This window comes from Cyprinodon variegatus, unplaced genomic scaffold (assembly GCF_000732505.1).
Source record: "Cyprinodon variegatus isolate N-32 unplaced genomic scaffold, C_variegatus-1.0 Scaffold101, whole genome shotgun sequence".
NCBI classification, from domain to species: Eukaryota; Metazoa; Chordata; class Actinopteri; order Cyprinodontiformes; family Cyprinodontidae; genus Cyprinodon; species Cyprinodon variegatus.
This window is the reverse complement of record NW_015150554.1, coordinates 250,266-278,172: the sequence shown is the minus strand read 5'-3', so window position 1 is coordinate 278,172 and position 27,907 is coordinate 250,266. Positions and strand designations below refer to the sequence as shown.

The following is a 27,907-nucleotide window of genomic DNA, read 5'->3' as shown; positions in this document are numbered from 1 at the left end:
AATATGCTGTTTGCATCGCTCATACAAGCTTACTTTCCAAAAGAAGAAGGGACGAGCACGTCGGACGGCCTTACGAAAACACATCACCAGAATGGTTGACAAATAGCAGGACCACTTATTTTGATGATCCAAAAAAAATAACCTCCTCCACTAAACCTTTAAGTGAAAAAAAAAACATGCCTGAACACGTTTTGTCTAAGTTATACAAATTTATGAACACACTGTAAAGTGGATTTCACCCGTTTTCAAAGCATATAATTTAAAATCCTTGTCAGCTGCAAAAATCCTGGTTATGTGACTGTAATCATCATCAGCCCCCTTCTTCCATTGTTTTTATGTTTGTTTTTGTTTTAAAACTATAGGTTTTAATGAATGTGTTTCCATACAAGTTTATCCATGTAATTTCATTTTGCTGGGCTTTAGAGGTAAGAGGGAAAATCTTTTAGCATTCTCCACCCTCCTGGAAGAAGGAGCATTGTGTCCACCAATATCCTGCAGTGCTTTTTGTCAGCATCAGCAGTCAGAGAGCGGCAGAGCTTTGCTGACAGGCCATGGGAAAATAGGAATAGTAAAAGCCTAAAATTTCCGAGACACTCTACCTTCTCTACCTGATATCCGCTTGTTGAGGCTAAAATTATATTCATATTTCTTGGCAGAAAGTTTAGATATTTTTAGTTGTTGTTGGGATTTATTATAAATAAAAATCTATAATTTTCAAGAAAAATTTTGTGGGGGGAAAATATCTTACAATCTATGTAAAATCTATGCTATTCAAATAATCAAATCGAAATCTCACTCTTCAGTTTGAAGTTTAAATTAAGTGAATAAATTCTAGTTAAACTAGCTTTTTAAGCAAACCTAAGCTAAGTGGTACTGAGCTCTTAATTTTGTTTAATATCATGGATTTTCGCAGCTCTTCAGAGGGAGAAACCATGCCTTTTCTCTGCTTTTGGGCTTCCTTTTTGACTGCTGCTGTTGTTGATGCCACTGTGTAGAACAGGGGTCTATTATTTTCATCCAAACTCGAGCAGATGAAGTGACACTAAAAATAGACCAATGGCCAGTGTTGCCAACTCCTCTGTGGGGAAAGTAGCTATAGGCTGTGCTGTAAGTCGCTAGAAGTCGCTGAATGACGTCATTGCCTAATTTGCATAATATATATATTTTTTCAACTTTGTTTTTTTACTTTTTCTTTTCCCCTTGTTGTCCACCAAGGAGCTTAAAAATCATGGTAAAACAGTAACATTTTGAACAACAACAATTAACAATCTAAATGGAACGAAAAAAGGCTACAAAGAATCAATGACAATGTGAGCAAATAATGGTAATTATTGTTATTTTTTTTTTTTCAAACTAATAAGATTTCCCTCCCTACACAGGCTGTGCTCGAGTGGGTCATCGTCATATTGGTCAAGGCTCCCTATGGCAGGTTCAGCAACTGAGGGAGCTGACTTCAGCGTGATCAACCTGCGCCATCAATCCCTGCACATGCGTGCGGTTCATGTGCGGTCTGGAAGCTGAGGGTAAAAATGCTGTGGCTCTGACTGCAGCGCTGAGAGGGACTCCTACAGAAGCGGGAGAATGGGGCTGGGACGTGGGAGGCGCCCCACGGCAGACACCAGGAAAGTCGCTAGATTTGTCGCTAGTCGCTGTTTTGAAAAAGAGTCGCTGCAGGGGTCTGAAAAGTCGCTAAATATAGCGACAAAGTCGCTGAGTTGGCAACACTGCCAATGGCATGTTTGCCACAGAGGTTAGGGTGTTAATATCAAATGTAAACAATCGGTAAAATAAACAATCGGTGGCCTGTCTGAATAATGCAAACAGAAGTTACACAAGACACCATTATTTTTTTTATCCTGGTCAATAAATCCAGGGGGAAAAAAAGGCTATTATTACCAACTTTTCCAGCATCAACCAACAACACTAAAGACTAATAATTATGTTAAACACAGTAAAAAATATAAAATAAAACAAGCCTATAGTGGATTAGTCTTTGTTTTGAAATGGTAAAACCCTGCTTTTCTAGATAAATCTTATATAGTACATATTGATTAAAGACTAAAAATAGTTGAAATCCTTCTTTTGTCAATTTTGCGAATCGTTTTTATTTTTTTACCACCACTGGAACTGGTTAAATGTTATTGGCAGCTTGAAGCTTTACAGAACTGGGCATCAGAAACAATCTACATATTACGTTTGGTGCATTTCTATATTAACTAAATTGGCACAAATTAAAAGCAGGTGTGAGGGAAATTGCTGCAAATGGGTAAAAATCGGAGGCATGAATTGGGAAACGAGAGCTTCATCTCTACGCACCTTCAGTTCAAGCGAACATGCATCAATGTAGGCTTTTTGTTGTCATTGCATCGTAAAAGTTCTCACTTTTTAAAATGTGCTCAGCATATCTCATTGGTGATATGCATCACTTCTCCTTGCGGTTCCCTGAGTCCAGTTGTGTGTGGGACTTTAAGTGTGTGCTGGGTTGATGTCCCACAGGCCTGTTTGTGTGTCTGCTGGCCTTGAGTAGGTGCCCTGAGTGCCAGACTGAGAAAGTGGAATCAGTTTTCATCCTGACAGGCAATACACCAGTTTTGCTCCTGTGTGCGTGGTTGTGTTTTTGGGTGTCAGACTGAAGGACAAATTCTAACAAAAAGTCTTCATGGGTGCCAGAGTAACTGAAAGACCACCTAAATGAAACTGAAACTATAATTGTACTGAGGAACTAACAGCAAGAAGAAAAGGAGAATAGTTACAGGCTTTTGTTTTCTTTTCTTTTTTTACTTTCTCTCCTCAGGCTTCTCACTGTTTCCTTTGAAAGTTTACTGTATTAATGAGTATACTATGGATTGGGCACAAAACTAATCCAGGCTGTAATCAATCAGCAGGCCTCGGATTGGGGAGGTGCAGCAACACATTTAGCTCTCTGAAATCCTGATTTCACGCAGCTTGAAATCAGCTTTTATCCTTCCTGTGGTTCACTGCAGGCTGAGAAGACCCCTGCCAACCAATTCCTGGCCTTTCTGTGTTTTACCACACTAAAACTCTTTAAGGAAACGTATAAACAGAAAGAAAGAAGGTATTTCGATCTTAAGTCTGACATTTTAATGGAAATGAGGCAAGCCTGGAACAAACAAAAACACTCAAACTGATTTTAGAGCAATGGTTCTTGTGTGTCACAAAAACATTTCTTTCTTTTCTTAGTAATTGCATCTATTTTGTTTTCACATAATCTTTAAGCATTCAAAGTTTTGGCATCCCTTCGGTCTTGAAAAAGACCTAAACAGCCAAACGTAAGTTCAAATCCACCAAAACTGAAAACACAGCTCTATGTACCAAGTAATTAATTGAAGAGTGTTGCAGATGGGATTTTAGTATCTTATGTTTTGCAATCTGTGCCGACAGATTTGCAAACTGAGTGCACACATTTTCAAACAATATCTTTGTTCCGAGAACATCATGGTGTGCCAATTTCTAGAGGAATTTACAGGCCGCCCACAGATGAGGAAATCAACTTCATTCCAGGCAATGCCTTTTGTTGAACAATGCCAAGCTATGTAATCGAGGAAAGAAAAGAGGGCGGTAAGACAGCTGAGAGGCCAAAGGAGAAGTGGTTTCCTTATATATCAACCACCAAGGGTGGGGACCAAAAAACACCTGACACATGTTATTCCTAATTTCTCATCTTAAAGCCAATTCATCAATGTATATCGTTTACATGCATCATCTATGTTCCTATTATGTATTCTGCCAACAATATTCTGGTTAAGCTGCTTTCACACTAGACATATTTTTGCATGTTAACATTTTTAATACTATGGGTTCTGACCAAATAAATTAAGTTATGTATAGGAGAGTAATCACAAACGTTTCAAAGGTATTTTTTTTAAAGACATCTCTGATTGAAATCCAAGCATTTTAGTTTCCCAAGATCTAGCCTTGATCAATATTTCCTTTGAATATATCTTAGGAAGTTTAGTAGGACACAAATAATTGAAATGAAATAACAAATAATTGTTATTTCATTGCACAATTTGAAGATATACCTTTTGCATAGAAATCAATATAAACCGACCAATTCTTGACAGAAGCATTGATTGAGGGAACTTTCCATATAAGGCTGACATACAATAAAAAAGCTCCTAAAATACTGAATGACGCCCAGCCCATATATGCTAACTGATGCTAAATGACCCATCACACCCCCTCCATGGACTGTTCTCCCTGCTGCCCTCTGGAAAGAGACTTCGAAGCATCCGATGCAGGTCCAGCAGATTCCAGAACAGTTTCTTTTCTACTGCTATTAGACTGTTGAATGTTGTATAAAATGGGGTTATATAAAAAAAACAAAAAACAAAACCTGAATTTTGGAACTCTAACTAATATACAGTTGTATGTTTACATTTTATCACTGCTGGACTTAAAAAAAAAAAATTAAAACGTCTTGAGAACTGCACTGAACAAAATTTATTTTTGTATACATTCTGTGTGTGCAAAATGACAATTAAGTCTGTCTAAGCCTAAATCTAATGCTACAGGCTAATGCTACAGCATTCATGAGATAAAGTTACTGGGGCCCCTATAGCGATGTGCTAGAGAGTTCTGTCGATGTGAGCACCCTGTCAGCTCCATTCTACTGTGGGACAAATTAATGCAGGAAAATGTTAATCAGTTAATGGCTCTCGTTGACTAATAAATACAGAAGAAACAAAACTGGGCAGAGAATTCTCATCCATTACTGTATGTGCTTGTAAAGGTATTGAAGTGCAATGTGGAAAATAATGACACAGAAGCCAGACTGAAGCTGACACATACAGAAATACTGAAACCTTCTTTGACGCAGAAGTTATTCAAAACAAATTGACAGGACAACTAAGCCAATTTTGCGACAAGATAAAGATAATACAGGACAAGAAAAAATAAAAATGGAATTACTGCATGATTGCATCAAACATCCATTAATTACTTCAATAAGGATGTTACTCTTGCCATTTCTTTTCTACTGTTTTGCCAACTAGAAAGAACCCTGTGCTATCACAAAAAAATGTTTGGTATTATTCTTAGTACCAGTATAGACATTGAATTTTTGGCATCTACCAACCCTATTTCTGACATCTAAACATTTACCAGGCAAGGAAAGGGTTACATATTCTATAATACGTTTAGAAATGAGCCATTTAAGGCTCTTAAGGGGCTGCCTGAACAAGAAGCAGTGATTGAGTGCTGCACCATACCGCCTGCCCTAAACAACCTCTTCTTGTTCTATTTTTCATTTCTCTCTTTTTTTTTTTTTCGTGTTTCTTATGAACAATTTCATTGCCACACCATTGTGCCACCACATAAGCAATGACTGCACTGATTGTGACATTGGGACGTTTGAACAAAGCGCTGTCAAGCTGAACCATTTCAAAAAGCGTGTGTGAATGTGGCTGTTCTTATGTGGGGTGTTGGAGGTTGCCGAATGTCTTTCTTCTCTGAATGTAACTGGGTGAATAGGGTGAAATCAGGAAAGCAGAATAACAGAACCGACGGTCAAATGGAGAATGTGAATAAATGAGGTAAAAGGAAAAAAAGGTCAATTTACATGAAAATAACAACAAATCCAAACTAAGGATGAATGAACAAAGATTCATTAGACATGGAAAAGGGAAACATAAAGAGTTTTTTTTTGTGGTTAGGGTAAAAAATGAGCAAAAGGATGCAAGAAAATCCACAAAAAGAAATAATATAGTAAAGGATAATGAATGAGTGATGAAGGGCACCGACAGCTGGAAAGAAAAGGAAGCATAGACAGGATGAGGCACTTTAGAAAAGTGACAAAAAGGCGTTAAAAATTGGAAAAAAAAAGAGATGACTGAAAGCACAAGATGCACGTATTCTTCTCCTTCCACTCATTTGAATTATTTCCCTCCGCTTGCTGTACGTCTTTATAGCACAAACCCCAAGTGCAATGTTATTACTACAATGCATTTTTTTTTTATTTCAAATGACACAAAACCCTGTAGAAAGTATTAAAAACCAGATGTATCTGAGGCAAGCTCTGTTTAAACCAGCTGGACAATTTATTCCATGAAAGAAAAAAGATTTCTGTTCAGATTGTGCAGAAAATCTGATTATTCAATTTCTACATTGTTATAATGGTTCATCTGTGAAAATCTAGTTTATTAGCCGTTATTGTTGCAGTTTAAAACGGATCAAATGTACTGCATTCATATTCAAACTTCAAAGGCCAACACTGAATCACAGCTTTTACAAGTTTCACCAAGCAACTCAGATTTCTTCATTGTAAAACGTAATTCATGCACAATAATAAAATGTATGCTATTTTTCTTTCGACTGAATGGAAACTGTCTAGGGGTCGCCGTGTTTCAAGGGGACTGATAACTGCAGACCCAAAGATACCCCTGTTTAAAGGGTAGAAATAATTATAAGACAAATTCCAAACATAACAAAAAAATCCAACAAAGACGTGAACGTACTAAGTTTTTAATATTTTAGGACTTAAAGGAGAAGTCCAGACAGCACGGAATAACCAATGGGTCATTATTTATACCTAAAACTAATGCGTTAGCTCTGATTTAATGAAGTTAGTGTTAATCAGTAAAAAATAAAAACAACAACAATCGTCGCAATCACTGAGTCCGGGAACGCCCATTTTTGACCAAATATAGTAACACCTCCATCCTGACATTTGCCGGCAGTGACGCCACAGTGCGGTAAGCATAGCGCCATTGTCCCCGCGTTACAAGCAAAATCTATGGGCACTCCTAGACACTTCTGCAATCACCAACAATTATTTAAGATTTCGAGAGGGCCATTAAATTCACCAGAGCTATAGTTAAACTGACAATGCCCAGATGCACGGCAAATGGATGTTGTAATACATCGGGTAAAAGTCAAAAAAGTTGCTGATGAAGGTTCTCAGTCATCCAGGTCATAGTCATTCCGTAAAAATTCAAAAAAATATCCACTGGACTTGGTTTCCAAGATTTGAAGACATTTCGCCACCTCTCCAGGAAGCTTTCTCAATTCAAATGTCTGGATCCGTTGGTTGGTTTTTCTATGTTATATTTTCTATGTTAAGAGAGAAAACCAACTTTAAACAGAGGTGGTGGACTCAGATTCCAGCTTCCAAAAACATACAATTCTATCATAGACATGATCCCTTCCAGATATCACCAAACCACCCACCCCATCACAGAGGACCGAGGGACCTACCCGCTCCAGCCGGTGAACAATACCTCCTTAACGACTGACTCTTAACAATCATAGACAGGTTTCAGGTATTACAGGAGACAATCCCCCCCTTAAAGGCAACCCCCCCCTTTCACGACCGACCTTCAGAATTATAGACAGGTTTCAGATATTACAGGCTAACGATGAAACCAAACGACCCATTCATTGGTTACCATTTGCATGTTTCCAAGCGATACAAGGCTTTGTCTACATAAGACTCAAACTCACTGCGGATCCAGACATTTGAATTGAGAAAGCTTCCTGGAGAGGTGGCGAAACGTCTTCAAATCTTGGAAACCAAGTCCAGTGGATATTTTTTTGAATTTTTACGCAGTGAAAAAAGTTATTCTGCCTTTCCAATTCATGCCACCATGGGTTAATCATTGGATTACCAACTTGAAGAGGAAGGATTTGCAATCGAGCTTCTGAACAGAGAAAAAACACGTGATTAATCCATTACTGTCTGCTTCACACAGTCCCATGGTCGTCGCCATCATGGATAATAGCGTGTTGTGACAAACACCAGATAAAGCATTGGGATTGCTCAACAGCCGACACCTCACTGTGACGTCACAAAGTGGAAGGACGCAGTAGCGCTCTTTGCCAAACATGGATGTCTCTGGTAAATCACGTTCAAATAAAATTACTCAATTAAAAACACTTATTACATTTATTAAAAAGTATGTAATAATTTCATATTTAAATTACTTTCAAAAGTTTGTATTCTGAATATGACCAGACTTTAACCATCTGCCATCATATAGCTAACTTTAAAAACAATAATGGAGTATGCCATGCAAACTCCATGCAAACCATTGAATAATGAACCTAACCAGAAAATCTTGCAACTCCTCGACCCAGCACCACCTCCTCATTTAATAACATAAACCTGTCCCACCCAGTATCACCAAGTCTCCATTACTGAGTTCTGTGCATTCCCAATAGTTGTCAAAACAACAGATTTGCTCCCCATCTATTCTACTATCAAAGCTTAATTAAAATATTGCTTAAATACGAATGTCTACTTATGTTGTGCTTCTTATCTATGTAAATGATAGGATGAACGTGTTTGAGCTGATTAACATGACGCTTACACAACTTTTCTGTCAGTTTATTCAAAGCTAATCAAAAATAAGCTGTACGGACACAACCAAGACGGATAAACTAAACATCCTCTGAGTTTAGAACCACAACAAACCAAGATGCTGCTTAACAGTCTTTGAACAGCTGCTGCCTGAAGGGGTTCTGGTAAATGAGGTGGACTACAATCTGTAATAAAAGCAGCACTTTGCTAGATGACATGGAGTGACAAAATAAACTGACGAAGCAGCAAATGTGGAACTTATCAAATCAAGCATTGACCCCCCCACCCCCAATATACACTCAGCCACACTTTGAGTAGATTTTCACTCAGATGTATTTTTGTTCTTTTTGTGCCTCTGATTGTAACGAGACATTGCTGAAAAATAAATCAGTCAATGTTCATTTCATAGCATGATGCCTTCTCTCCAGCTGGGAGATTTGGTTCTTCATTACTCGCTGATTTCTTTCATATTGATTCTTTTGCAGCACATGCAAAGGGACATGCTTATTAACATGCAGTGGAACATATAGCATTGTTACATGTAATGATATCACATTATTTACATTGGTTGCAAAAAATGAGAACACTCATAATGCAGCTGTTTTAGTGTCTTGTGAATCGATATTAAGCTTTTTACTTAGAAGCACAATCGGCTGAGAGAAGAAAAATGGATAACAGGACACAGCAGAGATTGCCTGTGGTTTGTTCATGTAGCAACCTGCCAAAATAAAACCAGATATTATTGATTTCCTGTTTTTGGAGTTGTACACTACAGCCTCTCCTTTTGTTCTCGTGCTCCAGACCAGACATAGCCAAGGACACGACTGTACTTATTAAGCAATTCTGTTACCATCTTCTGCACCTGAGGAACATGGCCTTGCTACTGCAATCTAAAAACTTGGATTTGCAAAAAATAAAAATCCCTCTATAGCTCAAAAACCATGAGGGTTTCCCACTGGTTTTGTGCGCATACTGTTCAATAGAGGGAATGATATAAGGAAGACTTTTCCTTTTTGCAGCTATTTTTTATTTTACACTTTTCTTGATTTTTTCCCCTTTTTTACAAGCAGTACCTGCATTTGTTTCTTCTTGATTTTAAATGTAATGTTTGAATTGAGTAAAACTGCCAAATAAAGCTCTGTGGTCATAATGAAGATGCAACAGATCTTTATTGTTTGATGATAACACTTTGACAATTTTTGGTGTCTGACTGCGATCAAATTCTAACAAGAAGAAAGTTAATATTTCAACAATATGAATAAATGTAACTTCTTAGTTCATGGAAAACCATTGAGGCAAATGAATCTAAATATACAAACAGCAATTTTTAACCACAAATCAATGAATGTAATACTTAAGAATTATAAGAATTATATTGATGTAACTTTTTCATGGTTTTGGGTTAATAGTTAAACCAGTGCAGCAGCTTAGATAAATTATAAAATTGCAGGAAACTAAGCATTAGAAAAAGGTTAGGGGTACTTACACTGTAAAAGTCTGTGTAGCACAAGTGGCCTGAAAGTGACGTCAACAGCAAGTCAAAAGGCGGGGGTGGACCCCCTCAGATGTTCTGCCAAAACAGAAAACATGGAAGGTCAGACTTGTGAATATATGTTTTTTTTTTTTTTTTTTTTTTTTTTTACCCGAGACAGCAGAAAAGGAACAGATTGTGTTTATTCTTTTAAAAAATACAACAAAATACCAAAAACAATCTTGACCTTGGTCACCTAAGGATATTTTTACAGGAATGATGTCGTTTATTCTGCTATAATTTCTACTGAGTGAAGATGTCTTTTTCGTGGACAAAATCTTAAAAAACCAAAGGAGCTCAACACTTAACCACACCTTTATGGCTAATAAAAGCTTGCAAAATCCAATGCAGAGCTCTAAAAATGTCCTATCCCATTCATTTGAGCATTGCACCATCCAGCCTTGTAGGGACTTAGATTTCTGATAGTACCGATAGCTTAATTAACCATTTTCCACATGTAAACAATTATTTTCACTTTAAAAAACCAGTGACTTAATGGAAAAGGTCCATTTAAACCTTCAACGACTGTTGGGTAACAACAGTATCTGATATCAGATTAAATTTTTTATTTTTTTTTTTCTTATACTCACAACACATACAACCACTTCCCCATTACGTTTCACTTAAGGCTTTGGGGATTTTCTGAGTAAATCCCCTAAAAGGTTGAGATCTATGCTTCGATCCTGATGCAGGCTTTAAAAATCTATTCAGAGCTTTAAATACAAGGACGTTGTTGCTCATCATCCTCAACATGTTATTATTGAAATCAGATTCTGCTGAGCAAGATATTCTCACATCAGATGGCCTCTGGAGAAACCTGCTGTCTCCTGCTCTCTATTGCAAACCCCAGAGTCCTGCAGTTCCCTTTGTATCATATCACTATTCTTCTTAGACGTTTGTGACAGCCTTCAGAGATGGATCATGTGTCTAATATCTGAGGGATGACTCAAAGTCAAGCTTTGCAGGTGCAACTAAGAAGCTTTGCTGAACCTACAACTGTGTGTCTCTTCATGAAAAAGAGGCTTCTATCTTGATATGTATCAGATATTTAGATTCATGATTGGATTTAATAAATTCTTCAGTTATTCAAAGTTTTTTTGTGTTTTTCAAATTGTCTTTTATTCTGTGAGGGGACACTAATTTAAAAGCATATATATGCACCAACCAGATTAAAAGAGGCGTTAAGTTGCACATGGAAAGGATTTGTCCCATGTTGCCACCAGGCAAGACTCCTCATGTTCTGGAACTAATCAGATTTCTCTGCTCGGAGGATTTGAAATCAAGTCTCTGAAGGATTGGAATCTCATCTGATGCCAGAACTCCAGATCGAAGGAAATTTAATCACAGGAAGTTTGGCAGGAGGCCAATCTTGGAGCTGGCTTTCATTCATGAAGAAGCAAGAAGAAGAGCCAAGGCGAGACTGGCACACGTAAATCAGATTAAAACACGGGGCAATGAAATTAAAGATTAGGATGTTCCCCACCTTGAATCGCCTTAAGGTATACAAACGTTTTGATCTTAAAGATAATGTTTTCAGCCACTTAGTTCAATTTGAATGAGATGTGGGAACAATTCCCTCCAACCATTATCTGCTTTGTGTCAGCTTTTCCATACTTTAAACACAATTCTAAAGAAGACAGACAAGATAGTTATAACCCTGTACTGAAAGCATATGGCTTTGTTTTATACCTGAGCACATTCAGAATGTTTTTGAGCGTTCTGTAGCACGACTTGAAAAAAGGAAAGCAACACAGAACAGGGAGGACCACTACACTACACTACACTGTGCAGTTAAAAACTTTAAGGTTTTTCATGCAGCTACAAAGGGGACATAAAAGATGATATGAACCAAAACATTGTCCGCCTACATATATTTTCACAGGAACTATTTATCTTGCTCTGCACTAAACCTCGTCACCTTAAACAATGTCAGTCACAATGTGAGATTCACAGACACCGGGAAAACAAACTAAAAATAACTGTGATCTAAACGGCGTTAATATCTAACCAGCCTAAACCTTTTGACTAATATTAAATTGAAGGAATCTCACTGTCTTTGCGGTTTTGCATTTTCATTGGTGTGTTAGTTTTCTCTTTATCTATCTTCTGTTTATTCGACTCTTGTCTTTATTTAATTTAGTTCACTTTAAGAGGTGATAATTTACTCTTGAAGTTTTTCTTGTTAGGTTTAAATTATTTACCTGAGGAATTTCGTGTTTTGGTCCTCCTTCACTTATTAGTTTTGCTATTCGGGTTTTGCCGTACTCAAAAAGTAAATTTTCTTTATTCATTTTGTTAGATATTTTGCGATGCTTTCTAGTTTATTATTGTCTCCCTTTTATCTGTACAATAAAAAAAATCAAAATCTAAGTGTTAAATCCCTAACATTTCAAATATAATGGTAACACCGTGTTCATGTAAATACATAAAAAGCAGCTAATAGTCCACAAATCAAATGATTCCCACTGATAAATCCTACCATCCTTCTAATTTGGTTTACAAGGGGAAACAATACTGATCATGCAGTGGGTATGGTTAACATTTTGTTCTTGGAAACAAAAGAGGTGATCGGTTCCAAGCAAACTCTGGTGGTTCCAACCCTGCAAACCTGCCAAAACTGTTTGTGATGACAGATATATGCTGGCAGGAAGTCAAAAGTTTAACTTCTAATAAATCCACCTGCTGTTCCCCTCGGCTGTTCGATAGCAACATTTCCTAACAAATGCGCACTGTTTCTTCTATCACAAAGGAAACACCAACAGAAATATCCTCAAAATATCTCTGCACAGCAGTCCTCTTAAATAAGCGGAGCTTAGAAAACAAACTGAATAAAGTGAGGAATATTGCACAGCTCCAATGTCACCACTTGGAGGGAATTAAGGAGGGTAAACAAAGGAGGATGTTTCAAATGTTTAAAAAAAAACAATATTTTCAAATCAACATCTAACCAATTTGGTCTCTTAGATCCTTTTATCTACAGTTTATTTAATATTGGGAAACAAAGCTTAGAGACACAAAACTATTTTAATCATCCAACTGGAATCGAAGATTAGTGCAATATGTTTGTAGAGTTGAAAGAACACTGTTGGTGGGTTAAATGAGTTTTAAACGGGGTTTAGTGAGTTAAAAGTTGGGATTCGATGCTACTTCATAGGATCCAATAGTAGTGCAATTTTAGAAGGGTCTTACAGTGTCTCCAGCAAATTCTAGATATTTCTGTTGTCTCCTTTAAAAAGGACGTCTTTTGAAAATCTTTAAGCAAAGGTAACAGCAGGGATTCTGATCAGATAAATTCACTTGTAAATAAAGACATTTCTCACACTTCTTTTAAAGCTTAAGAGGCTCAATTTAGTTTCTTGCAATGTATATATTTTTGTTGGAGCCAAGATCGAATTCTAACCACAAGTGAGGCTAAGAAGATAGATGGGACACTAAATAAAAGTGTATGGTTTCTGGCTTAGATTTTCAAAAAAAAAAACAGAACTACGTAGTGAATGCAGTAATATAGGAACCTTACCTATTCACCTCCTGCTTTAAAGAATTGCCTAAAGCTCCTGAAAACACCGCTTGAGTACACATTTTTAATCTGCAATACGATTTTTTTCCATGTGACTGACTAAGTATAAGCTCTGACTATTTAGGGTGAGCAGATCTGTGCAGATTTTTTATTTATTTATGTTTTACTTCTGTCTCGGTGCCACACACAAGAAAAAAATATTTCCCACATTTGACTGGGACATACTAAAAAAATATCAAAAATTCAACGAAAAACTGAAAGTAAATTAAAAAAAACCCTGGAGCAGATATAAGGCAAAGACCCACTTAACAAGTCTGTACAGAATCTCAGACGGGAACAGATAGAGAATAGGTCTACAGTACATAAAAACTATTTCAGAACTAAGTCTAAAGAAAAGAAAAACAGCAATAAACACAGTGGGATGGTTTATATGCTGACTGAGGCAGTGAGAGGTGATTCTCAGAGAGACATCTGGGAAGTTTCTAGAAGTTTTGTTTCTCTTTTTTTTCATAAAAAGGGAAGAGTGATGCGTTTCGCTTACCTGCTCTGTTTGCCTGTCATTATTTAGTTTTTGCTAGGCTATAAGGGGATCACAACTTCATCTGTACTCTGTTCTCCTAGACTCCTATCATTTCTAAAGTATTCTTTTTTTATGTTTAATTGATTATTTTTGCACAAGTCTGTCCCACTTGCTATATATAAAATGTGCCAATCCAGAACTGACTTTCCCCATGCAGATTTTATTATGTATTTTCCCCCAAAGCGGATGTGTTTCACTTAGTTTCTGCCTATCCTGTCAGACCAATTGCTGCTAAACTGCTGTATAATCCGACTAAAATAGACCTGGAGTCTACTTCAAACGGAGCTACCCAAGCCCCCATTCCGGAAAATCTCGTTTGGTGTGATTATCCCCATTAACGTTCAATGAGCCTTAAACACTACGACCTCGTCCGACACAATTTTTATTTTTTATTTTAAAGAAATTTTGCAATAGAAAAAGCCCTAATGTGTCTCTAGCAGACAAAGCACACCTTACAATAGCTTAATGTTTATTAGCAACTTCTTCCCAAAATATGATGCAGCTAACCTACAATTAGATGCATGAAAGGGTATATTGTGAACATCTGTAGAAAGTTAGAATGTCATCGTTTTACTCTATTTACCAGGTTACAGCAATTATATAATTTATCTTCTCATCTTTTTATTCTGCAATTAGGTGTATGGTTAATGTCATCATAAACCATTAATACAATGTGATTAATTTCATAATCTGGAACTTTGGCTAAAATCAGAGACAAAAATGAAGTCCTGTAACAAAGAACTATGTTTTATATTATAGGAAACTTTAGGAAGATAAACTAGATAGAAGGCCAACACTTCAATAAGTGGTGCCAGCCATGAAGGAGTGGCATTCTTAAAGAACTTCATCTGATTGACCATGGCCTTTGGTTTCCATAGATACCATTAAGATGCTTCATGTCTTTCAGGATTTCTGTCATGTTTTTTCAGCTTGAGCCTTAGTGAGTAAACATATTAAACCTCTCAAAGACAAATCTGATCTTCATTGCTCGCCTCACGCACACACAGAAAAACACACCAGGCAAATGGGCCGAGTCAGATTTTCATCTGTTTGTCCTGCACTAATCCCATATGTGATCTTTCCATGGGTTAATCCCCTGTGCCTCCGTACCTATATCCGTCTGCTGTTGTAGATGCACTTTCATCTCTAGACATTTGTGTACCTTCTTTATCTATCCTATTTCTCTGCAGTTTAACCCTTCACCTCTTTGTGTTCCTTTGAATTCCACAGACGTTTTCCTTTTTGTTCTTCTTGTCTGTCTCTCATTCTCATATTTTTTACTTTTATGACTTTATGTAATCACAGCAAATCCCAACAGCCTAAAAGCTTTATTGGCAGGACCAGTGCGTCTGTGCCACCATATCATTCAGAATAACACAGCAAGAAGCAAATAAGATTTACCAGAGAGAGTGTCTCTGCAGTTCGATAAAAATAAGTCAAAGGGTCCATGATGGTGTTCGAACTAAACAGAAGTGCAGCTGCAGTTTATTGGCCCTGTAATGACTCTTAAAGCTGTCCTCAGACTCTATTCATCTTCATGCTGCTTGAACAAAACATTATAATCTGTATGAAACGGGAATGTTTGAAAAGATAATACAATGTCAATGTTTACAACTAAAAATCAATGTTGCTGATGGACTCATTTGGAAGGAGGCTTTCTTTGGAAGCTAGAAACATTAAAAATGTTCATGTAAGGATTAAATGTATATGATGCACATTTAGATTTTCTTAAGAGGCGAGGATATGTGGAAACTAATGAACATGCCTAACAATTAAATACACTTTCAGTTACTTGGTTTGTTTTTAACTGTCTCTTCACTCTATAATGTTGTGATACAGTGAGAGCTCTGCACTGATTAGTCAGCAGATGGGACAATAAAAGACTATCGTGACTATGGTCTATATTTGGATTGTGAAAATCGTGTTATTAAGCATTGGCTATCCAAACCCACAAATGGAAAAAAGAACAAAAAATAAAACAAAACAAAAAAACAGGAAAACTATGATCATCAGGTGCATCTCCCATAGGAGATAAGGGCTTTGGAGTAAAAAGTCTTACTCTTAACATTCCTGCCATGGCTACCTTAAAGAAACTACAGCAAATTATTTTTTAATGATCATGCATTAACTCAATAAACAGATTCAAGATGATCTATTGAAACGTTTTTTTTTTTTTTGTTGAACACAAGATTCTGACTGCTTTCTTTTTATGCACAGAGCAGCAGCTCAGACTGTCCACCCTTCTGGGAGTGTCTGAATAGTTTCCTGGGAGGGATGCTATCTTGGTATCCTGTGGTCCTCTTGGACTCTTTTGGCCATCTGGGCGATGACCAAGTTTCCCAAATGGCTGCTATTGGGAAGACTTGCCATCATTCATGTTTTTTTGTTAGTTTTTTTTTATTATTATTATTATTTTTTTTTTTTATTTCTGTGCCAGGCTGTGCCATCGCTTAGGAACAAGGTGTTTCATGTACTTGATTGGGGTAAAAATGCCAAACGAATTTCAACAATTTTGCAATGAAGAAGCAAGTGAAGTGTTGCTTTTCAGACAGGTGAAGAGATGGTCAACTGACCATCGGGTGGTGAATTGGGAATGTCTGGAGATTGAACATTATTCTTATACAGTAAAGGATCTTATCTCATGTTTGAAGGGAAGTTTGGTACATGGATTTAAAAATGGCATTTTTTTCCCCAGATATGGATTCTAAAAGCTACGGTTCGAAAGTTGTTGGTGTGTGTTAGGACAGCAATCAGAAAAATGACAGGAGGACTGAAAGGGCCTAAGCTGGTCACTACTGCATGTCCTGTGCAGAAGAGGGGAGTATCTGGCGAGAAAGTGAGTCCATCATCATGGCAATGTCATCTGACAAAGTTCCCTTTGTGACTGATCGCAAGACGGATGAAGGAGAAAAGAGGTCCAGGTCAATGGATCACTGGTTTGAACACACTAAACCTTCAGTCATCACCCTAATCTCCTGTTACATGGTTAAATTTGTTTTTGGCTCACATACCTTTGTTTTTCTATAATTATTTAGTCTTCTTTTTTTATTCTTCTGCGTTTGGACTGTGTTTCAATGTTGTCTGGAATAATCTTAGAAATGTTTTGTCATAAAGCATTTGCCTCTCTCTCTTTCTCATATATATATACTCATATATATATATATATATATATATATATATATATATATATATATCCAGCATGTCTGTCATGTTGGGGTTTAATATTAATATGTTTTGAAGTTAAGAGATTACAGGTACAGCTGATCCCAGAGCTTTTAGCTGGTTTTCTATTATCTGCCCTAATCACTACTAACTCTTGTCCCAAGTAGCCATGGTGATATGAAAATGGAAATCTAATGAGATAGATCCTTGTTGGGTCATGAAGTATTAAATTATTCCTGCCTCTACTCAGTTTCTGTTGGCATCTGTTTAAAGTCTTTCATCATTTCTTTAACTAAACTGCCAACCTTTCTCGTCAAACTATCTCTCCTTTTGATTTTCTTCACTTTCTAGTCTTCTTCACGTCATCTTCCTCTATAATGAAAAGTCAACTTGAGGCTCTTTCCTAATCAAACAAAAAGCCTCTGAAATCGTTAAGTTCTATCCTTAGTATTTATTGTTCATTATGTGAAACAAATTCTAATGTTTTATTTTACTATTAGTTTTTTTTTATTTCTTACACAATTTTCTTTGAATTTCTACTTTCTTAAATTCTGTTAATTTATTTAAACTTTGTGCAAACTAAACTCTAGTTTTAATTCATAAAGATTTGGCATAACTTCCTAATTTCATCAACTTACAAATATTTTACCATGTGAGAAGAAAGTAATGGTACCCTTTCAATATTCCTTGTTTTGCATGTATGTATGTACTTATCCTTTTTTACAAAGGTAAACTAAGTAACTTTAATTATATATTGTTTAAAACTTGTAGGAGATAAAGGCAACGAAAAAAGAAAACAAATCCAATTCTGAAACTAGTATTTTAAACACGAAATACAGTAAATGTAGTAGCTTTGATCAAAGAGGAAACTATTCAGAAACAGGTTTGTTATCTCAGAATCTTTCAGGCTGAGTCTGTGTTTCCAATGTTAACTAAATAAATATTAGGCCTCACTTATTTATTTATGAAGCCAAAACGAGACCCCAGAGATGAACAATTTTTCATCTAACATTCCCTGCAAATCAACTTCTTATTCATTCGTATGCTATGATTTCAGAAAAATCTTTTTTTTTGTCAGATCATCTACTGAACTCTCGACAGATTTTCTTCAGTGCGATGAATTCATTAAATCAGTTTCTTTCTCTCCTCATTACAGCAAACTCATGGATCATCCTTTCTCCATCATTCTCCATCTCATCAAATCCATCTGTTATTGAACACAAAACTCTGTTTCAGTCATCTTTTTGTCTACTATGTGGTGTTTTTCATTTTCCTGAAAAAAAAAATCTATCTTCAAGTATGATGGGAATTGTTATTTTGAGTACAAATATATTTAGTTGAAATGCAGAATTGCTGAAAATATATTTTGCAGAAGGCAGACAAGTGGCCGTAACATTTAGCCAATGTAACAAAGCTGTAACATTTTGAATCAGATCCTTCATGGTTATAACGTCTGTTTTTTTTACATGGGTTTGCCCAAATCCTTACATTAGTATGCAGGTATTCAGGCTATAACCCATCCGTTATCTCACCTGTCAATTTCAAAAGGCCATATCGATTTTTTTCTAACCTGTTTCAAAAAGTCAAGGGCAGTGTGGCAAAGAAATGTTGGGTTAAAAAAAACCAAAAACAAAATAAAATACGCTACTATTGGAGAACAGATCTAAAAGCAGCTTCCCTCTGTTAATACTAAAGAGTGAGATTTGCTTGAACAAGATAGCCTCCCCTCTAAGTAAGTCCCGTAAATTCACACAGCAGCAAACCATTCAGTGCATACATTTGTTATAGAGTGGACGGCATTAAAAAGTAATACAATCATTTATTGTAAAACGGTGGTGGGGGGTGGAATCAGAGCCTTAGCCTTTCTAACCCCCTTGGTTGAGATATAACCCTACGTCATCTATGCATTGGGTTAATCTCATCCCGCTGGTCAGACCATCTTGTTCCCATAATTCAGATTATCAGTTGACATATGAGGCTCACAGCCTGCGTTAAAGTAAGCTCTTATTAATCTGTGTAGGAATTCTATTAAACTGAAGCAGAGTTCCGTTTTTGCCTCTATTCACCTCAATAAAAATATTCCCCTCCACAAAGAAAAAGAAAAAAAACTTCTTCCTAAAACCTAAAAACTAGAATATTGAAAAAGCTTTCAGCCACCCAAAGCTTATTCATGCTTTTGTTTACATATCTGCACATAACTTTGCAAATCTTTAAATAGAAACTGTTAAATAACCCCACATGGAATCTGTACAAAAATAAATACCTTAAGGGATCTGTTTCTGTCTTGTGATGCATTCTTTATAAACTTTATAATGTAGTAAACATTAAAGGCAATCTTACATCCTTGCTCTGCTTCAACAGTTCCCCACTGCAATGCTGGTGTTAAACTGTCCTTAACAGAAGCATCTCTATGAAAGAGGTAGTGCTGTAGGTAAGTGGGCTCCTTTGCAACTGTCCTTGTAGAGTTAAGCCTTTAGCATGTTAAACACCGTTATTAAAAGTAATAATAGTGGTTATAGTGTTGTTCTTTTTTCGTCCATGCTCTTGGTGTATTCAGGTGTTGTGTGTTCAAGCAGCAATGTCAGCAATGGCATTAGTTGGAAGGTGGCAACAGTAAACCTCTATGATTACATCTCACAATATATTTGCATCAGGCCACAGTTTTCAATAAAGTACATCTAAGTACCTTAACAAGAATCTGAACTTCAAAAAAGTCAAAAGCTGGAAACACTGTTAGTTTCTCATTTCCATGGGGATCCTGTGTGCTTCAATCATACCCAGCCTTTAGACTATCGGGTCAAAACCAGACCGATCACGGCATGACAGGCAGGAGGTTATGATTAATCACTTTTAGCACCAGAATTGCTAATAAAGCAGCAGAGCTTTCCTGGAACTATAACAGCCAAAATGGCAGCTTAGACGGTGCAATGTTTTCATGATGACCTTTAAAATGTTCTGAATGAGCTAAACATGTACTGTATCTAAAACTGCAACAACTGGCTGCTTTAAGGGCTTTTCTTAAATGAATAGAAAATTACATTTAAGAAAAACCTTTGCCTTACATTCATAGTTATACAAACAGTTCTAACCCATTTTAACCGACCCTGTTATGCCTTTCAAATCAGGCTCCAGACCAATATGCCATGTTTTTTAGTGTAAGTCTGGTTGGTAAAAAGTTGGTAAAACCCTTTGTTGTCTTTGTGTGAACAAATCTAGAATGTGAGGAAAATACGAATTAGACTAATATTTAAAATTAACATCCTGAAATCATATATGAGAAATCTGTCCTATTTACTTCCTCCCCTTTTTTCTTAGAAAATTTTCCCCCTAGGTCCTTAGTGAGTACCTTCTTTTCCTTCCTCAATCACTTTTAGTGTATTTTCTTAATTTTGCATCACTTAGTTCAGCTCAACTTTAAACAATCGTTTGGCATCCTGAAGCTTGTTTTTAATTATATGGCTAAATAGATGGAAAGCTTTTTAACTCTCGAGAGTATAACTGCAGCACCAGAGCTTATTGCCCTGACCAAATTCTGATATTTAATTTGAATGCAAATTAATTATTGACATCTTATTTAAAGCTTACTTTGAAATAAAATGTACAAAAGCATTAAAGTGAATGACAGATTGCCCTCTTTCTGCATCCTGCACCCAAATGCTTTCTGGGGTAAGGAAAACCCTAACTCCTTCTCTTTTGTAAATTGCTGATAGGATTCTGGCACGCTGTGGGAGGGTGTGTCTAATATTTCAAAGGTTTTTCTCATGTTGTTTATGCATAAAGAGAAATGCACAGATCAGACAGCTGTTAGTTGCAAACCATCCCCATCATTTACATAACACTTGTTTTTTTATTTTTTGTGGGTTTACTTGCAACAAGTCATCACTTCAGAACAAGGTGGGAATTTCTGAATAACTATAGCATTTGTCAGCTATATAGGGGTTGCATTTTGATGTTTAATTACATCTGGGTGGTTGGCAATCGTAGGTCCATCATTTATTTATCAGCTAAGAAGCTAAGCTGATTTCACTGAATTTGACCCATCTCCTCTACATTGTTTTTTTCCCAGAGTACTCTTTACGATATCCAGCAGTTTAATTGAAATCTTCCACATGGTTGACGATACTGGAATAAATTTCAAACAACTTCTCTAAGCAAAGAAACAGGAGGGTCACTGCATGATGAAACAATAAGCCTTAAGGATTCAAAGAACACAAGACTTAAAAGATTAAATCAGCACAGCTGATTGGACGGTATGTCACATAACAGATGGACAGCGACCCAAAACAGACAGAGCAGATCCAAAGTTTCTCAAGATAGAACTACAAGAGTATCCAGCAACTGTCAATTCAGTCAAGCAGTCTGAGCCTTAACACTTTGGATACACTGCTCTGTTTGATCCATCACTCAAAGAAAATCATGAATAGGAATGAATAGAACATTTGCTGAAATCCTGTTACTCTGGAGGTCATTGTGACAAAAATAGCCTTGTTTATTTCCAAAAGGCTGTCTTAGTTCCGGTGCGATTTTGTGCCAAACAATATACAAAACTGTTTTTCATTTAGTATTTTTTATTTAGAAACAAGCACTTTAATAAAAAATTGGAATACTGTAAATCAGGAACTCTCTGAGAGGTAAAAAGTGTTTCTAAGAATATTACGACACTTGATGACGACCAGGCATGAGTCATGCAAGTTTCACAGTAAATCTTTACAAAGTCTTCAAATAAACACTATTATTAGATCTAAGGGCTAAGTCAATAATAAATAGCAATCAGTTACTAAAAACATTAAAAGATCACAATTAGCTTGGATGAATTAGCATGAAAAAAATCTCTTCATCACTAAATATAGTTTAGAAACAGGTAAAAAAAAAAAAAAAACAGAAAAAGTTTTTTATATCAATTTATGCTGATGTCTTTCTTCTTGTGCAAGCAATTCTAATTGCCCTCCCCCAAAAATCAGATGACCTGACTCCAATATCATCTTGCCATGTACAGTAGGCTTCAAACTAGCAACTAGTTTAATAGTAACCTAGCTAACAGGATGCCCTACAGACTATCATAACCTAAAATTAAAATAAATAAGTTTTAAGCCTTTATAAACATCCTGGAGAAACCCAAGCCACTAGTCACACTTAAAGGGGAGAGCAAATATTACAACATCATCAGTCCAATATTCGTTGACTTTATAGTCCCTCTTGGGACCAGAATCTTAAAGGTATACATCAATATAATGGCTCAGAGATCATTCAGAGAAGGGTGGACTAACTATAATACTGGTCTGACCCTCTTTAGTCTAGGGTTATGATTTAGAGTTTAAATAATCTATCTTATTGACAATAGAACAGATTATTACCATTATGGGAAGGGGCAAGGGCATGGAGGCGTATGATTGCCGTGAAAGCTTGGGATTATTGCGGTCTTTATAGTCATCAAGGGTCAGGAAGGCAAGAAAGAGATGAACTCTTCCTGATGGTTACATATTTCTATAAGTGCACATAATCCCTCTGTAATAGGTTGTCATTCAAAAATATATAGAAATACAGGCACAAAGCCTTTTCATTATATTGGAAAATCAAAAAAAGGAATTAAAAAGTCTAAGAAAAAGATATCAAAAATCATACAAGCAAAGCTCCAACAGTCTCAGTTTAATAGGTCAAGATATGTTGCCAACATTCCCAACATCGAATAAATGTACCTTAAGGGTTATAAGATTAAAAAGTTTGTGTTAAATTTTTTACTGCCATCCAATGTCATTTTAATATATTTGACCAAGATCTGCACAATGATCTGAAGAATTTAATTGGTATCATAATGGTGGGCCGAGTAATTAAAAACTCAAACAAGGCATGTCTGTTTTTGTCTTTAGCATCCATGCACATTTTAGATTTTAATAAAAATGCACTTCAAATTCATTTATTTATTAATAGTATTTATTTTTTTACTTTTTTCCTGGAGTTTTCACAGGTGTCTGAGTTTAGCCAGATGCTTGCAGCTTCTAAGTATGCACAAAAACCATTTTGAATGTAGTACTTAAATTGTTTGCTAGGTTGGACCCATTCACTATGGATGCTGTGACATCACATCCACAGAACAGCATGGGAACTTCCAACCCTAAATACAGGATAATAGGCTGCAAGCTTATAGATGCATCGGAGCTGACTATTGAGGTGTAAGTCTGGTCATCAAATTATCTTTTAGTCATATAGGTTTAGTAAAACATACATAATGTTGCTTTAAGATAGTTTTCAAAATATTTTGAATAAAATACTGTAGCTAACGTAATCTGAGAACATTTCATAACAAGGTAGGAATGAAACGACCCATGGAAAAGAATATTTTTTTAAGAGTGACAATCGGCAATCAAATAAATGGCCTTTTTTGGGTACAGTTCCTAAAAAGGGCAACAGAAAGACTCCAAAAGGTACCTGATGACCCAAAGATTTCATAGACTTAATAATCTATTCAATTTGCAACTAAACCAGAATAAAAAAATTAAACCATGAAAGTGAACAAAAAATTTTAGTTTCAAACATATAGAAGGTAGAACTCTAGAGTTTTACCTTCCATACTGTATCCTCAGTTTTGTCTTTTCTTAGTCTCTCCTCCAACAAGTGACATACAATAAGCTGCAAAAACCAGAAAAACCTTAGAAGTGTCATATCTGATTAAAAAAATAGAGAGAGACTCATTCAGGGAAAAGGCAAATACACAACAGACTGTCTTTTAATGTTTTCCTCATTCTTTGATGCAATAATTGCACCCCCCCATACCCAAAATGTCTGTGTCACTTATTATGGTAAATAATAACAGTGACTAAGTGAACAGCTCAATCTGTGGCAGGGTTTAAATCTCTCTTAAACCTCCTGATTTGATCTGATTCCAGCTGAACAGTGCTGTTGATACCAAGTGTTGTCTCCATCTGTCGCTCAATCTACCATCTCGCTTATCGAGGGGTGAACAGCTGATTCGTCACTAAGGAGACGACGGCACTTCCGCACAACTGTCAGCACAGCGTTGTCTGTTGTAGTCACTCAGGTAGTAACCTGAACTCAAGTTATTTCAAGTTCACTTTTAGATAATATGAGAAGAAATTAGATTTTACAAGTGAAATTACTAATTCTGCATGATCAAAATCAATAATATAGTATACGTGTATTGTACACTACAGAAAGGTAAACAAAACATTTGAATTGGCAGGTAAGACCACAAAATAAACTAGAAATTAGCATTAGCTAAGACCTGAATGGTTAGTCCATTTCATATTCTTTTAAATATATGCAGGGGCGGAGCTAGATGGGGGTCCAGGGGTGCCAATACGCTTAGCCAATCATTGGCCAAAACATTTTAATTTTTAATATATTAACAATTACTGGACAACATAAACCACTGTTGTTAATTATGCACATCAATATATAAACATTAAAGATGATAAGTACAGAATTCAAGCAGAAATAGATTTTGTGTTTTATGGGGTAAAGAGAAAATTATGTCTGCAAGTCATCTAGGAATCTTCAGTGAAATCATAAATTGGTTAATAAAAACGTATTAAATAATACATTTATGTAGATATTAGTATGCATAAATATCAATTTTATGCATATTGTTTACTGATTAAAGTAGTTAAGTAATGACAATGGAAAAGATGTTCGACCAAAACTCAAACCTGAAAGAATTTTATCCACTATACCTTTTATCTAGAAAGCACGGATGTTGGAATATATTTGTCTATTTGTTAGCAAAGACTGTGGGAAAATACAGTTTGTCTTTCTTTACAAAATATGGATGTTTTTCTCATAAATTTTCCTGTTGGAAAATGGTAGATTTCCCGAGAGGTGGTGCTTATCCACTTTCGCCCACCCCTCAGTGTAAAAATATTCTGGCTACGCCTCTGAATATATGCCAGAGTAAAGACAGCAATCACTTTCTTATGGAGTGCAAAGCATAAAGTAGCACAGCTTTATCCCTCCATCACCTGCTGCTGAATGAATGAGCCAAAACAGCTGATTTGAATATAGTGTTGGTTCTGAAAAACAGACGGTGAAAGTATGGATGTGATATTTCACCACAGAGGGAATGACTAGTTCAAAGTCGATAAATGTTATAATTCTTTGTTATAATTTTATAATTCCTTTGTTTTATAAGTCTGGGACAAAAGCAGCAATACTTTTGCTTGACATCATCATCCGGTGTAATATCTACCACACCTGGTTTATAACTTTTATTTGCCAAATAATTAACAATGGAGTTGGAAACAAGGTGACAGGCCAATTAATGTAAAAGAATAACAAAACTAGCAATCTGATTGGATGCTGAAATGGGATATTATGCTGTGGTGCCATCTGTCAAGTAGGCATATGAGTGAAAAGGAAGTTTATTGTTTGGTTATTATCTATCTACCATTTGAATCTCGAATGCTGTGTATGTGTGTTGCAGCTTTGCTCTATGAGAATAAGCATGGGGATGAGCATATCGCAAAGCTAGTTTGATCTCTGGGCAGCAGCTGCAACTGTCTAAAGAAGAGAAGATTACTCTAGATTCATACTTGCCTGATTATCTGCTACATCTACAGTGTTGTGTTTCTGCCGTTGTACATGAAAGGATTGTGATTTTATAAGAAATTGGCAATATTTCCAACCAAATGTAGAGTGCTTTTCCGGGAATTAAGACCTCTTGGCATAATAACCTTATGCATTTTTAATACAGTTCTGCTTGTATATGCAAGACTCATACATACAACTGTCAACTTAAAGGTTGTCATGTGTTTAAAGCAAGTCGCAATGTACACACATACACATGATAAAAGCTAAAATGCTGCATCTATACTGACAACACTAGAGACCTCAGTAAATAAGCAAATTATACATTTAAGTGTTTAGAATCTAAAGGAAGAGGCAGCTTATTTTTCATAATTTATGCAAATCGAGATCATGTTAACATATTGGAAATTTTAATCCTATGTAACTTAACTGTAAATGGGATAAAAAGACAACATAATTAGTCAGGAAATAAAATATCCATGATAAACAACTAATGATTCTAAAAAGAAAAGAAGCCCAATACCCCAAAGTGAATGATCCAGACAGTTTTAGCATCAAAACATGACAATTTCTTGTAAAGCCTGTAAACTTAATGTATCTAAAAGTTTTTACACTCTCCAGTGTAAAGCATTTCCAAACCAGACAGCAGGAACAGAAGAATAAAATCAGTTGGAGTTAAAACCTGTAGGCTTTCTCATACTAAAACACCTCGGTGTGAAGAACACTTTAGTTGGTGCATCTGAAGTGAGCTTGTATTCTGTCAACATAAATGATAGCCTGACAGTAGGGCTGGGAGATTTCCATAGCCATAATTTGGCCATTTTTCACCCACTGACAGATGGACTTGATCTGAAATACTCTGAAGCAGAGCTAAAGAAAACCTAAAAGCCTTCTGTCAGATCTTTCACAGCTCTGCATCGTCTACCGGCAAGAAGAAAAAAAATTAGACTCAAGAGCTTAAATCTTAAGAGGAAGCTGTTGATTCTCTTGCCTGTCAAATAAAAAAATGCCTCTAACAGAAAACGGAGAAAAGTTTAAGCTCAGGAAATCGTTACTGTACAACATAGATACAAGTCAGTCAGATACCACCCAACTTAAAACAGGCCAATACCAGTCCAACGAGTATTCTGTCTTATGTTTTCATTTGTTTTTTGTTGTTCATCCCATACAAAAAATGGCAAATCAGCTTATGTAAGGAAACAAATGCATCTGGATGTCCAGTTATAACTAATCAAAAAATGTTAAGATTAACTACTCCAAAATTAATTTTGCATCAGGTAAAAAATAAAACTGAAGGTTATGATATGAAGAAGCCGACAAATAATAGAACCGTAGGCCATGATTGTTTACAGGAATGTTAGAAAAGAAAAAAAAATACAAAAGCGATTTTCTTCCTGAGATTAAACCTAATTGACCTTAAAATCACATTTTCTTATAGTCAATGTATATCAGAATATAGAAAATGACTTCCAATAATTGTCAAAGTGGGGAAAAAGACTATTAATACAAATTAACTGATGATTTTACCAAAAGTCTTTATTGCAAAAGAAGGAAGGGGCAAAATGATCTCCACTCCTTATAAAAACTTTGCATTATCTAAGGTATAAAGAAATATTTTCATTTAAAAACAAAGACTTTAAGGGATTCATTTCAAATTGTGATGACAGTAAACATGAATAAATATTCTGAAACAGGCAAATGTTTTATAGATTAAAGCACAGCTGATAGTGTTGGATATTTTATTTAAAATGTAACAGAGCTGAGGCAATAAGCAATTTGAGAGCAGTAAAATGAAAAATAAAGCTTTTGTTTAACACAATGAAACACTGTTTCCTTAACTTACACACTAACATATTTACATACAAACTCTGCCCAGTTGCATGTCCCAGCCTAACAAGTGCATTTGCTGATGACACCATTGAATGTCATTGTTTGTGTGTGTATTAGAGGTGTTGGCAGCATACCGTGTGACTCACCGTACTGTCAAAGGAAATCAGTTTTTTTCTTTTTTTTTCTCTATCCTGATTCATTGTTGTCAAAGGGCTCATTTAGTGTTGCTCTGACATCCAATTCACTCTATTCATCAAAACAAAGACATTGATTTTCTTTTTTGGATGGGTATGATTTGATAAATTAAGAAGTGCTTTCAAATAATCACTCGTACCAAGGCAACAAGACTCACCATTTACCCCGGTCATCCAACAAAAATAGTGGAAAATTTAGAAAATTGTGGACAGTCAAAAAAGTTCAACATAATGCTCC

At 36.0% G+C, this 27,907-nt stretch overlaps 1 protein-coding gene across 2 annotated transcripts in view; it reads right to left on the bottom strand.

Annotated features, from left to right (window-relative positions):
• LOC107084518 (semaphorin-6D-like) overlaps positions 1 to 27,907 on the bottom strand; it is a 201,063-nt gene that overhangs the window by 94,489 nt on the left and 78,667 nt on the right. For both annotated transcript variants that reach the window (XM_015374399.1, XM_015374397.1), the window contains exon 3: positions 9,804 to 9,887. The gene's annotated coding sequence lies outside the window, so the exon portion shown is untranslated. The remainder of the gene's footprint in view (positions 1 to 9,803; positions 9,888 to 27,907) is intronic.